The sequence below is a fragment of the Pristiophorus japonicus genome, chromosome 3 (genome assembly GCF_044704955.1).
Source record: "Pristiophorus japonicus isolate sPriJap1 chromosome 3, sPriJap1.hap1, whole genome shotgun sequence".
Classification (NCBI taxonomy): Eukaryota; Metazoa; Chordata; class Chondrichthyes; family Pristiophoridae; genus Pristiophorus; species Pristiophorus japonicus.
Genome location: NC_091979.1, coordinates 261,497,087 through 261,509,857, shown reverse-complemented (window position 1 = coordinate 261,509,857; position 12,771 = coordinate 261,497,087). Strand labels below are relative to the sequence as shown.

Sequence of the window (12,771 nt, the reverse complement as noted above, 5' to 3'; positions counted from 1 at the left end):
CGAAACCGCCGACGGAACTCAGCTGGGGAATTTTTCGCCGACCTGGTTCTCACCCATAACGGCCAATACCTCTGTGAAATCGGGCGGTGAAGCACTGGAAATTTAGCCCATAGAATCTTACAGCATAGAACGAGGCCATTCTGCCTATTGTGCCTGTGAAAGAGCTGTCCAATTTAGTCTCACACCCCAGTTTTTTGCCTATAACCCTGCAAATTAGTACTCTTCAAATACATGTTCATATTTGAAAGTTCCTATGGAATCTACTTCCACCACCCTTCCAGGTCATGCTTTCCAGATCATAACAACAAGTGGGAAACAACATTTTCCTTATTCCCCCTCAGGTTCTTTTGCCAATTATTATAAATCTATGACCTTTGGTTACCGACCCACTTGCCAGAGGAAACAGTTTCTCTCTATTTGCTCTTTCAAAACCCCTCTTTATTTTGAATACCTCTATTTGGTCTCCCCTTAACCTTCTCTGCTTCACATTAAATGTGAACAATTCCAGCTTCTCAAATCTCTCTACATAACTAAAGTCCCTCATCCATGATATCATCCTTGTAAACCTCCCTTGTACCCTCTCCAAGGCCTCGACATCCGTCCTAAAGTGTGGTGCTCATAATTGTACACAATACTCCAGCTAAGGTCTAACTAGTGATTTGTATGACTTCTTTGTTTTGTATTCAATGCCCCTATTTACAAAGCTAAGTATCCCACACGCTTTCCTAACTGCCTTATCAACTTGCTCTGCCACCTTCAAAGATTTGTGAATATGCACCCCAGGTCCCTCTGCTCTTGCCTCTCTGCTCTTGCTCCCCCTCAACATTTTACCATTTAGATTATACTGTCTCTCCATGTTGTTGCTCCCAAAGTGCATTACTCCACATTAAATTGCATCTGCCGTGTGTCTGCCCATTCACTAGGTTGTCTATGTCCTCCTGAAGTCTGCTACTAGCCTCCTCACTATGTACTACAGTGCTAAGTTTCGTATCATCTACAAACTTCAAAGTTGTACTCCCAAGTCCAGCTCATTGAAACATAGAAAATAGGTGCAGGAGTAGGCCATTCGGCCCTTCGAGCCTGCACCGCCATTCAATGAGTTCATGGCTGAACATGCAACTTCAGTACCCCATTCCTGCTTTCTCGCCATACCCCTTGATCCCCCTAGTAGTAAGGACTACATCTAACTCCTTTATATATAACAAGAAAAGCAATGGTCCCAAATTCCGATCCCTGGGGGAACCCCACTGCATACATCTCTCCAGTCAGAAAAACATGGGTGTGATATCTCCCATGGTCAATTGCCTTCTAGCACTCATTGTCAAGTCAGTCACACATGAAGGATGGAGACCTGAGTGAGGTATTACAAAGTGACACATTCCTACAGAACATTACCCCAGCAAGAAATCAATGTCTTCAGGAGAATAGGGAAAGGCAGTAATATAGCGAACAAACAAAAAAGAGAGACAAAGAAACTTTTACATTTGCTGTCTGTTTTGTAGTTAATGGTTCAGATTTTGCTGTAATAATAATGGTGAGACTATCAGCTGTGTCCCTGGGATCTGTGGGCCTTTGCACTTGCATATGCCTGCTGGCCCAGGACACAAAGACCCAGGACTCATAGCCCGGGGGCCAGCAGGTAGGTGCTGATTTTTTTTTTCAGGTCTGGAGGTAAGCCTCTGAATGCAAATTCCAGCCCAATATAATGATGTGAACTTGGGCTAATTGTCCACTTGTTCTATGTTAAAAATGGCTGAAAAAGTAAATGAGTTGTTAATGGTGCAATAAATGATAATTACTGTTGAACAACCTATCTGGCCCTGAAAAAATAATTTTATAAGTGTGGAGTTCTTAAAAAAATAATTAAAATATATATTTTTAAATTTTTCTGTTTTTCTCTTTTATCTCTCTCCCTTAATCTCATGTGTATGTCTCAATCATTATTTTGCTTCCTGTACCATGACTTAAATGTAATTTATATTTCCTATTTTTAACTTCCTGGTTTGCAGTCTGTGTGTTTCAGTGAGGATACTTCAATCTGATTGGTTGAAGAGACTTGCTGCTGCTTTTGCCTGCTCACAGATGACACAGATCCCTTGTAGAGGGTACCGTATTGAAACAGACACCGGATTAGTTGAAACCTCCGCTAACAAGCCGTGAAAAGTCTGTGGGCAACTGTACGTGAGGTGAATGACGAAAGCCATTCCTTTGCCACTGAGAGGAAAATCTGGGCCAATAGCTCACTTCCTCCCATAAATGCTTTTTCAACATGTTTACATTTTATTTGATGCCGTGTTTGAAGGCATTTTTACTCAGCACATTTGCTGTAAATCATAGACCTTCTGGAGTTGGAAATATAACCTACCTAGTTGCTGAAGCATGTGTTAGCTGTATAGTGGAGACCTTCGAAGGGGCCGATGAAGTCGCATGGGACAAAAGCATATGTTAAAACAAATAGTTGTCTTGTTCTTTAAGAGAAAGTACAGGAATGAGATTATTATTACTATTGGAACAGATGCTTATATAAACTCAATTGGCCATGGAAAAGAATACCTTAGTTTCAACTGACCAATCACAAGCTATGTAATGAATAAACAAATAAAAGTAATGAGTTACAAGCCTTCGAGGCTTTAAAAAAATGTTTAAATGTGAATGAAATTTGAAGGCTGTTATTTCAGTGAAGGTGAACAGAATGTTGGACAATTTGTCAATGTCAATGAATATAAGGAGCATTAATTATTTCCTTATTTTCGCTAAATCATAGACTTGGCAGAAGAATTTAACAACGAAATAATAATAGTGAATAGCCCCTAAGAAAACACACAAATTTGAAGTTTCCTTATATTAGATTTGTTTAAAACGGGACCTAGTTAGAATTGTCTGCTGCTAAGAATCAATGTATTAACATGAGAAATCTAGGTGAAAAGCAAAGGGCCTTACTAAAGAACACCAACCACCAAGGTTGCAAAAGGTAGTAAGACATAATGGTTAGATCACACCAAGCTTGGAAAGACCTGCAGATTGAGGGAGGATGTAAAGAAGGAGGAAGGTAAGGAGTCCCAGTGTCCTTTTTAAAAATAAAAAGTTCTGATGAAAGGTCATCGACCTGAAACGTTAACTCTGCTTCTCTCGCCGCAGATGCCGTCTGACCTGTTGCGTGTTTCCAGTATTTTCCATTTCAGCTTTCCGGCATCCGCAGTACTTTGCTTTTCTTTTTTATTTAAATCTGTAGTTAGTAATGATGAGCATTAATCCAAATTGATTCAAAGTTGATTTGTTCAAAATTATCCATTTTGAGACAGTTATCATTTAGATGTACTTTAGAGGGCCTGCACCTTTAAAGAAACAAAATGTCCCTTTCTATATTTCCAATAGCAGTTCCTGTTTGCAACAATATTTGTAACTGGGAGGGACTGTTACTAGGAGGGTGACTTTTTCTTTTTCCCACCCATTGTTAGTTTTGTGACTTGCAGAGACTTTTAGAGTTGGTTTTATTTTCAAATATAACTTAGATATTGACTTTATTAGGTGGAACCTAATCCTGACGGAAGCTTCAAACAAGTGCCCCCTTGTATAGGGGAAGAGACACAAAGAAAAGGGGAGGGAGAGGAGGTCATTCTAAACTAAGCAAAAAATCCAAAGTTAAACCTGGAGAGTGAAGAAAAGATAAACAGTGCCCAGAGTATCAATGGGCATAGAAAGCATTCAAATAGAACGCAGCTGTACATAACAAAAACACTTAGCGCCGACAACACCAGGAAATTGAAACACCCACCCCAAAACACAAAGAATCCTCCATTAAAGAGAATGGCCACTGCTCGTACCATTTCAAATATGAGAGAAATCGGTGGTGACACTCCACTCTTAATAGAACATAAAGTGCTACTAGGTAACGTTCTATTCACAAAATCACAAGATAAATTGGGATGAAGAAGTCCCTCCAGCACATCTCAATCTCAGAATAACAATTCTCATTACAGCGTCTTGTTGTTTATTAAATGAATGCAGTATCCTAGCATCAGCCAACCTTCCTAGCACCCCGTTCCTGCTACTGATCACCCAACAATATTTAGCAATGCTGGACCTGTCTCCTCTTGTCCTGTTGCCCCTGTCTATGTGAAAGTGTTATTTTGGGTTTACTTTCTCTGAACAGTTAAAAATGTTATATATTTACATAAAGTTCCCCTCTGAAATATCTTTTTAAGAGACTGAAGGGGCCTAACTTATCAAAGTGTTCTTTGGAACTATTCTTTTTGACACTAGGGGGGAGAAATTGCTCTGTGCCAGGACTTTTTGCGCCCGGTGCTGAAGTCCCGCCCCCACCGCGGAATTGCCCTTACTGCCCCTCAAAGGAAGTGGATCACAATCTCGCTCGCTCCACTTCCTTTGGGGGCGGTAACAGGGGCGCTACTGGGGCGATGAGGGAAGCGCTACGCGGATGTTCCGCATAGCGCTTGCGCGCTTCAATTCCCCTCCCCTTCGATTAAAGGGAGGGCCGCTGCGCACTCTGCATGGCTTCTGATGTCTTCCACTAGGCCATCGGGGCAGCGTGTGATCAGGCCTTCAGCCCGACACCAAAGCTGAGTGCCAGGCTGCACGGTGCCAGCCCGGACCACGCTTGGGCTGTCATCGTCGAGCCGACCCGAGAGTTGGCAGGCAAAAAAAGATGGCGGCCCGGGGCACTGGCACCTTCCCCTTTAAGGAACGCCCCGAGAGTGGATGTGCAGCCATTCTCGTGGCCGGCGGGGCAATTTCCCCCAAGGAATGTTTAGGGGTTGGTGCGGGACATAGAAACATAGAAAATAGGTGCAGGAGTAGGCCATTCGGCCCTTCTAGCCTGCACCGCCATTCAATGAGATCATGGCTGAACATGCAACTTCAGCACCCCATTCCTGCTTTCTCACCACACCCCTTGATTCCCCTAGTAGTAAGGACTTCATCTAACTCCTTTTTGAATATATTTAGTGAATTGGCCTCAACAACTTTCTGTGATAGAGAATTCCACAGGTTCACCACTCTCTGGGTGAAGAAATTCCTCCTCATCAAGGTCCTAAATGGCTTCCCCCTTATCCTTAGACTGTGACCCCTGGTTCTGGACTTCCCCAACATTGGGAACATTCTTCCTGCATCTAACCTGTCTAACCCCGTCAGAATTTTAAACGTTTCTATGAGGTCCCCTCTCATTCTTCTGAACTCCAGTGAATACAAGCCCAGTTGATCCAGTCTTTCTTGATAGGTCAGTCCCGCCATCCCGGGAATCAGTCTGGTGAACCTTCGCTGCACTCCCTCAATAGCAAGAATGTCCTTCCTCAGGTTAGGAGACCAAAACTGTACACAATACTCCAGGTGTGGCCTCACCAAGGCCCTGTACAATTGTAGCAACACCTCCCTGCCCCTGTACTCAAATCCCCTCGCTATGAAGGCCAACATGCCATTTGCTTTCTTAACCGCCTGCTGTACCTGCATGCCAACCTTCAATGAATGATGTACCATGACACCCAGGTCTCTTTGCACCTCCCCTTTTCCTAATCTGTCACCATTCAGATAATAGTCTGTCTCTCTGTTTTTACCACCAAAGTGGATAACCTCACATTTATCCACATTATACTTCATCTGCCATGCATTTGCCCACTCACCTAACCTATCCAAGTCGCTCTGCAGCCTCATAGCATCCTCCTCGCAGCTCACACTGCCACCCAACTTAGTGTCATCCGCAAATTTGGAGATACTACATTTAATCCCCTCGTCTAAATCATTAATATACAGTGTAAACAGCTGGGGCCCCAGCACAGAACCTTGTGGTACCCCACTAGTCACTGCCTGCCATTCTGAAAAGTCCCCATTTACTCCTACTCTTTGCTTCCTGTCTGACAACCAGTTCTCAATCCATGTCAGCACACTACCCCCAATCCCATGTGCTTTAACTTTGCACATTAATCTCTTGTGTGGGACCTTGTCGAAAGCCTTCTGAAAGTCCAAATATACCACATCAACTGGTTCTCCCTTGTCCACTCTACTGGAAACATCCTCAAAAAATTCCAGAAGATTTGTCAAGCATGATTTCCCTTTCACAAATCCATGCTGACTTGGACCTATCATATTACCTCTTTCCAAATGCACTGCTATGACATCCTTAATAATTGATTCCATCATTTTACCCACTACCGATGTCAGGCTGACCGGTCTATAATTCCCTGTTTTCTCTCTCCCTCCTTTTTTAAAAAGTGGGGTTACATTGGCTACCCTCCACTCCATAGGAACTGATCCAGAGTCAATGGAATGTTGGAAAATGACTGTCAATGCATCCACTATTTCCAAGGCCACCTCCTTAAGTACTCTGGGATGCAGTCCATCAGGCCTTGGGGATTTATCGGCCTTCAATCCCATCAATTTCCCCAACACAATTTCCCAACTAATAAGGATTTCCCTCAGTTCCTCCTCCTTACTAGACCCTCCGACCCCTTTTATATCCGGAAGGTTGTTTGTGTCCTCCTCAGTGAATACCGAACCAAAGTACTTGTTCAATTGGTCCGCCATTTCTTTGTTCCCCGTTATGACTTCCCCTGATTCTGACTGCAGGGGACCTACATTTGTCTTTACTAACCTTTTTCTCTTTACATATCTATAGAAACTTTTGCAATCCATCTTAATGTTCCCTGCAAGCTTCTTCTCGTACTCCATTTTCCCTGCCCTAATCAAACCCTTTGTCCTCCTCTGCTGAGTTCTAAATTTCTCCCAGTCCCCGGGTTCGCTGCTACTTCTGGCCAATTTGTATGCCACTTCCTTGGCTTTAATGCTATCCCTGATTTCCCTTGATAGCCACGGTTGAGCCACCTTCCCTTTTTTATTTTTACGACAGACAGGAATGTACAATTGTTGTAGTTCATCCATGCGGTCTCTAAATGTCTGCCTTGCCCATCCACAGTCAACCCCTTCAGTATCATTCGCCAATCTATCCTAGCCAATTCACGCCTCATACCTTCAAAGTTACCCTTCTTTAAGTTCTGGACCATGGTCTCTGAATTAACTGTTTCATTCTCCATCCTAATGCAGAATTCCACCATATTATGGTCACTCTTCCCCAAGGGGCCTCGCACAACGAGATTGCGAATTAATCCTCTCTCATTACACAACACCCAGTCTAAGATGGCCTCCCCCCTAGTTGGTTCCTCGACATATTGGTCTAAAAAACCATCCCTTATGCACTCCAGGAAATCCTCCTCCACCGTATTGCTTCTAGTTTGGTTAACCCAATCTATGTGCATATTAAAGTCACCCATTATAACTGCTGCACTTTTATTGCACGCACCCCTAATTTCATGTTTGATGCCCTCCCCAACATCACTACTACTGTTTGGAGGTCTGTACACAACTCCCACTAACGTTTTTTGCCCTTTGGTATTCTGCAGCTCTACCCATATAGATTCCACATCATCCAAGCTAATGTCCTTCCGAACTATTGCCTTAATTTGCTCCTTAACCAGCAATGCTACCCCACCTCCTTTTCCTTTTATTCTATCTTTCCTGAATGTTGAATACCCCTGGATGTTGAGTTCCCAGCCCTGATCATCCTGGAGCCACGTCTCCGTAATCCCAATCACATCATATTTGTTAACATCTATTTGCACAGTTAATTCATCCACCTTATTGCGGATACTCCTTGCATTAAGACACAAAGCCTTCAGGCTTGTTTTATTAACAACCTTTGTCCTTTTAGAATTTTGCTGTACAGTGGCCCTTTTTGTTCTTTGCCTTGGGTTTCTCTGCCCTCCACTTTTCCTCATCTCCTTTCTGTCTTTTGCTTTTGCCTCCTTTTTGTTTCCCTCTGACTCCCTGCATTGGTTCCCATCCCCCTGCCATATTAGTTTAAATCCTCCCCAACAGCACTAGCAAACACTCCCCCTAGGACATTGGTTCCGGTCCTGCCCAGGTGCAGACCGTCCGGTTTGTACTGGTCCCACCTCCCCCAGAACCGGTTCCAATGCCCCAGGAACTTGAATCCCTCCCTGCTGCACCACTGCTCATGCCACGTATTCATCTGCGCTATCCTGCGATTCCTACTCTGACTAGCACGTGGCACTGGTAGCAATCCCGAGATTACTACTTTTGAGGTCCTACTTTTTAATTTAGCTCCTAGCTCCTTAAATTCGTTTTGTAGGACCTCATCCCTTTTTTACCTATGTCGTTGGGACGGTGGGGGGGTTGGCGCGTCGCGGTGAGGGTTCACTGCGCACGGTGATGACATCATCGCTGGTTGAGCGGCGGCCCAGGACCGCCACAAACTCCCAGGCAATTTCCCGGGAGGCAGTAGCGCCCCCCTCCCCTGTCCCATTGGTGCCCCTCGGAGGTGCTAACGGGGCTATAAAAAGGGGCATTTACGCCCCCTCAGAATCAGCCTTGTTACTCTCCTTTGCTACTTCTATGGCTTGATTGCATTTTTCATGTTGGGGCAACCAATTCTCTAGGTGTAGCCTAACCAGGTCACTGTACAGCTTGAAACCAAAGGATTTTTACTATCGGATTATTTACAGTGCTGCTTGTCATCTGACACTGTATGAACATGGTGAGCAACGAGCCAACCAATGCCCCATGTAAGGTCCCTTCCAGATATCTCGCTTGGCAAGTTCTATCCCATTCATGAAGTACACAAACCTCCTATTCTTGCTTCCAATATGCAGTAGCTTGAATTTGTCCCAATTGAACTTCATTTGCCACTGATTAGCCCAGGTTCAGACCCAAATCCCATGATCAAATTTTTAAAAAATTCTTACCACCCTGCCCCATCGCCTGCAGTGGAGTGGAAATCACAATCAGCCAGACTGAAGAGCTCCCAATCTCGGTGGGGTTTCTGGGGTGAGGAAATATGAATGAAATAGGCAATCACCAGTGCCAATATGAGTACTTAATGGGCACCTGCATTCAATCTTCTGGAGTTTCCAGGCCAAGATGCAGGCCTGGAATCCCTTGTGGGGCCCTCCACCACCATTCACAAGTACTATACCCCTTCATTTTCACAGCCTCCAGTACACTGGAGTGACATTAACCAGTTTATCTGAATAGTGCCCAGGAGGAAATGCAATTGGTGATACCATCCTATCAGCCCCATTTCCTTTTGACATGCCAGGCGTCCACGAGGCAACTGGAATTTCTGCCCACCCTCGATCCAGCTGGAATTCTCTGGCTATGATCCTCGGTGCAGAGCCCTGGCATTACTGCCACCCTCCCCCCTCCCCTCCACATTTCTCAGCTGCACCAGTCGCTTTCTGTTGGATTTCTGTCCCAGCTACGTTGCTGGCCTTGGGCAAATTTATGGCTTCTCTTACGATATTAAAAATAGAATACACACACAATTCCGCTGTCTCTTGTTTTGAAACCTGAAACATTTACCTCTTTTTTTTCTTTACAGATGCTGACTGACCTGTGTATTTCCAGCATTTCCTTTAATGAGTCACTATAGTGTCTAAAATATACGAACATAAGAAATAGCAGGAGGAGTAGGCCATCTCGGGGCATAGTAAAATAATCTCGTTTAATCTTTGCTGCTAAATGAGTTCAATCTTCCATCAATCTACCTTATAAGTTGCGTTTTGAAATAATTCATATTTTATGTTGTCTAGACCCATTAATCATCACAGCAGACAATATAGCGGCTGAAAAATGATTATACTTAGTGACAAAGCTTAGTAAAGCTACGTGAAGGAGCCTGAGCTGTGCATCCTGCACTAACTGCTGTATATCTATTTCATATTTAACCAGCTCAGTAATGCATGTATTCAGATCAGGTTGTGTTGACTAATGGCAGTAGTCATTTGAGATAAATCATACTTAGCTTTCTCAAATTGAATTTAATGGAACAGGGACGGTGATGCAACTACAAAAATAATCTGACTGGTATAAGTAAGAAGTAGCCTCTTACAAATTAAATCAGAGTGGTTGAGAACAATATGGCAAGGGAGGGTACAGATATCAATGCAAAGTCATAAATAGCAAATATTGCCCAGTGTACTTTGCCAAATCTGTTAGTTGGTATTACATTATGCAATTTTTGTATGTGTAAAATATAAACAGAAGATCCCTAGTTTGCAATTCTAGTTTGAAAATCTAGTTCATGCCACACCTTCATCATCCTGTGGAAAATAATTAAATCACTATGAATTACTGATTCTCTTCGGCAATCTGAAGCAAGACACCAAAGTATATTCAAAGGGTACTTTTTTGGAGGGGGAGAGGAAGCACGGTATAATGTATACACCTATGAGTATGCTCACATGTTTGTCGAGCTGTTGCATTGTGAGTGGCTTAGCCAGTCACATGATGTTCACAAGACTCAATAAAACCCCAGCCAGTTGGGTCAAGGTCATCCATGATGAGGTATGCAGTTGTGAGCCTAATGGATGAACTGGTAATGTGTACTTGGTTGTTAAACCTTTGTTAATAAACCAACTAGTTCTTAATAGCAATGTGTTGCCATGAATTCTTAAGCAAAGAACCCATGAAGCAAATACATTGCACACGGTGTACTTATTACTTCTTGCAATCCTGGTCCTGCTTCTTACTGAGATAAATACCCTTCTCCATTCTGCTGGTGGGAGACCATATATAATGTTAAATAAAAACAGAAAATGCTGGAAATACTCAGCAGATCAGGCAGCATCTGTGGAGAAAGAAACAGAGTTAACATTTCAGGTCGATGACCCTTTGTCAGAACTGGAAAAAGTTAGAGATGTAACAGATTTTTAAGCAAGTGTAGGGACAGGGAGAGAGATTAAGAGACAAAATAGACGATGGTGTAAGGCAAAAGGAGATGGTAATGGGACAAGTAAAGAAACAAAAGATAAGTCCAGATGAGGTGTGAATGGAAATGGCAGAATCATTAACAACTGCCTTTTGTCTCTTAATCCCTTCTGCCTTCCAACCTATCAGAGACCTTGCCTGTTGTTCTTCCCTCTCCTCCCCCTTTCCCTACCCCTACCCTTACACTTGCTTAAAAATCTGTTTCATCTCTAACTTTTTCCAGTTCTGACGAAGGGTCATCGACCTGAAACGTTATCTCTTTTCCCTCTTCACAGATGCTGCCTGGCCTGCTGATTATTTGCAGCATTTTCTGTTTTCATTTCAAATTTCCAGCATCCGCAGTATTTTGCTTTTGTAGATGTTACTGTCTGAGAAGAAAATTACTTAAATGATAGCTTAGTAAATTATCCACTGAAAGTAATCTATTACCACCTACCAGGACTAAAGTCACATTATGTTATGCCTTGTTGCCTTCAAAAATTACCAGAAAGGGTTTTCTTCAAATGCAAGGTATTTTAGCAGATAATGCGCAAAATATTGTGGTCCGCAGTGTAGCTCTGGAGTACGCTGTGGACCTGCGAAAAGAATACGCACTTACCTGATGGGGGCCCTCCTTTGTAAACTTGCTCTCCGACACTGCATAATGGAGGTCAGGGTAATTGCTCACGGATGCCAGGGGCACAGCCTGTGCGGAAGCGTGCCTGAGATCACATGGGCCTGGTCCCCCAATCAGGAAACAGAATTAGATTTTGCATCATTTTAGAAAGGAATCCCGTAATCAGATTTAATTGCAATTACTTTACAGGATTGCAATTTAGTTCCTAATTAGCTTCATTCCACCAACTTCATGGAACGTTATAAATTGACAGATCGCAAGTTCGGGATTTGTTGCAAGCGCATCCAGAAATCCCGAACTTCTGGACCATTTCAAAGGCGGCATGACGATGTACTCTGGAGTACGTTGTCATACCCATTGCAAATGAACATAAAAAATAGCAGGAGTAAGCCATTCGGCCCCTCGAGCCTGCTCCGTCATTCAATCAGATCATGGCTGATCTTCTACCTCAACTCCACTTTCCTGCACTATCCCCATATCCCTTGATTCCCTTAATATCCAAAAATCTATCAATCCCTGTCTTGAATCTACTCAACGAGTGAGCCTCCACAGCCCTCTGGGGTAGAGAATTCCAAAGATTCACCACCCTCTGAGTGAAGAAATTCCTCCTCATCTCAGTCCTAAATGGCTGACCCCTTATTTTGAGACTGTGGCCCCTAGTTTTAGACTCCCCAGCCAGAGGAAACATCCTCCCTGCATTTACCCTGTCAAGCCCTGTAAGAATTTTGTATGTTTCAGTGAGATCACCTCTCATTCTTCTAAACTCTAGAGAATATAGGCCTAGTCAACTCAATCTCTCTTCATCGGACAATCCCCCCCCCCCACCCCATCCTAGGATTCTGGCCCAGTAATACTTAGACGGTAATCTAGAACATGTTCTGCTGGTAGTTATTGAAGAAATTGATACTGGTTATACTGAGTCAGGATACAGGTTGAATGGAGACAGATGCAAGCAAACTCATTTGTCTTTTTTGTCAACGTAATAATCCTTTAATTTAGATCCTATTGTATCAGTTACCTGGAAGGCTGCACAAGTGATGCAAGTGTTGGAAGATGGGTCTTCATGAAGCTGTTTTATTTCACAGTGCGTGAACATGCAGAATAAGAGTTATGATCAGATTCTTATTTCAATGACTACTTGTCTTCATATAATCATCAAAAATAATGAGCACGCCTCACTTCCCCACATCAATGGGTTGTCTTACTTGACTTAATCAAATTAACCCCCTAGCTACTCTCCTGTGTACCATTTCTGAGCTTGACCAAAGCTTGCTATTGCAGCTCATGTTAAATCAATAAGTTTCTCCCCTTGACTTATTTTTTGTTTCTCTTGTACCTCTGGTATTTTATCCTCTGCATTG

At 43.2% G+C, this 12,771-nt stretch overlaps 1 protein-coding gene across 9 annotated transcripts in view; it reads right to left on the bottom strand.

The window, feature by feature from the left end:
* The window catches only part of ablim1b (actin binding LIM protein 1b), a 569,062-nt gene that overhangs the window by 337,793 nt on the left and 218,498 nt on the right, over positions 1–12,771 (bottom strand). Inside the window, exon 1 of one of the 9 annotated variants that reach the window (XM_070876588.1) lies at positions 3,151–3,205. The exons of the other annotated variants lie outside the window; for them this stretch is intronic. The gene's annotated coding sequence lies outside the window, so the exon portion shown is untranslated. Of the gene's footprint in view, positions 1–3,150; positions 3,206–12,771 lie in introns of those variants that run through there. 9 annotated transcript variants of the gene reach the window in all.